The 2,622-nt window shown below is 39.6% G+C and overlaps 1 non-coding gene across 1 annotated transcript; it reads left to right on the forward strand.

The window, feature by feature from the left end:
* Nucleotides 1–1,996: 1,996 nt before the first annotated feature.
* LOC132354664 (U1 spliceosomal RNA) lies at nt 1,997–2,160 on the forward strand. The gene has a single exon (XR_009499363.1). It is a non-coding gene; the product is annotated as a U1 spliceosomal RNA (small nuclear RNA).
* Nucleotides 2,161–2,622: the final 462 nt, after the last annotated feature.

Genomic DNA, 2,622 nt, shown 5'->3' on the forward strand with positions numbered 1-2,622 from the left:
ATACAAAACCTAAAAAGTTTCATCACCAGGAGACCTGAACTATGGTTATAAATGTTAAAGGAAGTCCTTCAGGCAGAAGGAAAATATGGATCTACACAAAAGAATGAAGCGCATCAAAACTGGTAACTATGTGGATAGGCAAAAAAAAAAAAAAAAAAAATTAGAAAACAATGGAACTATTTAAAATATTTATTAATCCAAAAGTAGGCAGAAAAAAAGGAAAAAAGGGACAAAGAATAAAGGGGACAAACAAAATATCGTTAGGATGTAAATGCCTTAAACAACACAATCAACCAAGTTGACCTAATTGACATTTATAGAACCCTCCACACAAGAATAGTAGAACACACATTATTTTCAAGTGCATGTGGAACATTTACCAAGACAAACTATATCCAGAGCCATAAAACAAGTCTCAAAGAATTTAAGTCACATAAAAATATTCTCTGACTGTAATGGAACTAAATTAGAAATCAATAACAGAAAGATCTCAGCAATATCCACAAACATTTGGAAACAAAATAACATACCTCCAAATAATTCATGGGTCAAAGGAGAAATAAAAAGGGACAATAGAAAGTATTTTGGATGAAAAGAAAACACACAAATGCTAATTTGCCACAAAAGCAATACTTAGGGAGAATTTATAGCACCAAACACCTGTCTTCGAAAAGAATAAGGGTCTCAAATAAATGACTTCAGCTTTTATATTAAGAAATTAGGGATTTCCCTCGTGGTGCAGTGGTTAAGAATCCGCCTGCCAATGCAGGGGACGTAGGTTCGAGCCCTGTTCCGGGAAGATCCCACATGCTGCAGAGCAACTACGCCCACGTGCCACAACTACTGAAGCCCGCGCCTAGGGCCCATGCTCTGCAACAAGAGAAGCCACCAAGATGAGAAGCCTGCACACCACAACGAAGAGTAGCCCCCGCTCTCTGCAACTAAGGAAAGCCCGCGCACAGCAGCGAAGACGCAATGCAGCCAAAATATTAATTAATTAATTTTTTAAAAAAAAGAAATTAGTAAAAGAAGAGAAAACTAAACCTAAGTAAACAAAAGAAAGGAACATCAGAGTGGAAATCAGTGAAATAGAAAACATAAAAACATTAGGAAAAAAATCTATCAAACCAAAAGATGGATCTTTGAGAAGATTAATAAAATTGATGAATCTCTGGCTCTGGGATTAAGGCTGGTCACCAGAAAGACCAAGCTGTGATTAGAAGTTTGAAATTTTCAACCCTACTCCTCGTCCTCCAGAGAGGGGAGAGGGGCTGGAAATGGAGTTAATTAAAATTGATTATGCATACATGAGAAAGCCTCTATAAAATCCCAATAGTACGGGGTTTGGGGAGCTTCCAGGTTGGTGAACACATCCACATGGTGGTAGAATAATGGTCCCCAACTCCACAGGGACAGAAACTGCTGTGCTCAGGACCCTTCCAGACCTTGCCCTATGTATCTCTCTGTATCTGGCTGTTTATATCCTTTAATAAACTGGTAAACATTAAAAAAAATTGGAACTTCCCTGGTGGTCCAGTGGTAAACAATCCACTGTCAAATGCAGGGGACACAGCTTAGATCCCTGATCGAGCCCTCATGCCACGGGGCAACTAAGCCCCCATGCCTCAACTAGAGAGAAGCCTGTGCACCACAACTAGAGAGGAGCGCACCCAACAAAGATCCTGCAGGCCGCAAGAAGACCCAATGCAGCCAAAACTTTTAAAAATTAAAAAATTTTTAAAAACTGATGAATCTCTAGCCAGAAGAATCAGGAAAAAAGAGGAAAGACAAAAATTCATCAACATGAGAGGGCAGACAGCAGAAGCAAGAAGAACTACAATCCTGCAGCCTGTGGAAGGAAAACCACATTCACAGAAAGATAGACAAGATGAAAAGGCAGAGGGCTATGCACCAGATGAAGGAACAAGATAAAACCCCAGAAAAACAACTAAATGAAATGGAGATAGGCAATCTTCCAGAAAAAGAATTCAGAATAATACTTACCTGGCAGGGGAGATACCATGATCATGAAGGTGGTTTTCCCAGGGTGAGGCTCACTCATTGCACTGCGAGTGTGCTGACCCCTGCGATTTCCTCAAATGGGGGAAACTCGACTGCGTAATTTGTGGTAGTGGGGGACTGCGTGCGCGCTCTCCCCTGTTTTAAAATTTAAAAAAAAAAAAGAATTCAGAATAATGATAGTGAAGATGATCCAGGACCTCGGAAAAAGAATGGAGGCAAAGATTGAGAAGATGCAAGAAATGTTTAACAAAGACCTAGAAGAATTAAAGAACAAACAAACAGAGATGAACAATACAATAACTGAAATGAAAAATACACTAGAAGGAATCAATAGCAGAATAACTGAGGCAGAAGAACGGATAAGTGACCTGGAAGACAGAATGGCAGAATTCACTGCTGCAGAAAAGAATAAAGAAAATAGAATGAAAAGAAATGAAGACAGCCTAAGCAACCTCTGGGACAACATTAAATGCAACAACATTCGCATGATAGGGGTCCCAGAAGGAGAAGAGAGAGAGAAAGGACCCAAGAAAATATTTGAAGAGATTATAGTTGAAAACTTCCCTAACATGGGAAAGGAAATAGCCACCCAAGTCCAGG

This window comes from Balaenoptera ricei, chromosome 1, assembly GCF_028023285.1.
Source record: "Balaenoptera ricei isolate mBalRic1 chromosome 1, mBalRic1.hap2, whole genome shotgun sequence".
Taxonomy (NCBI): Eukaryota; Metazoa; Chordata; class Mammalia; order Artiodactyla; family Balaenopteridae; genus Balaenoptera; species Balaenoptera ricei.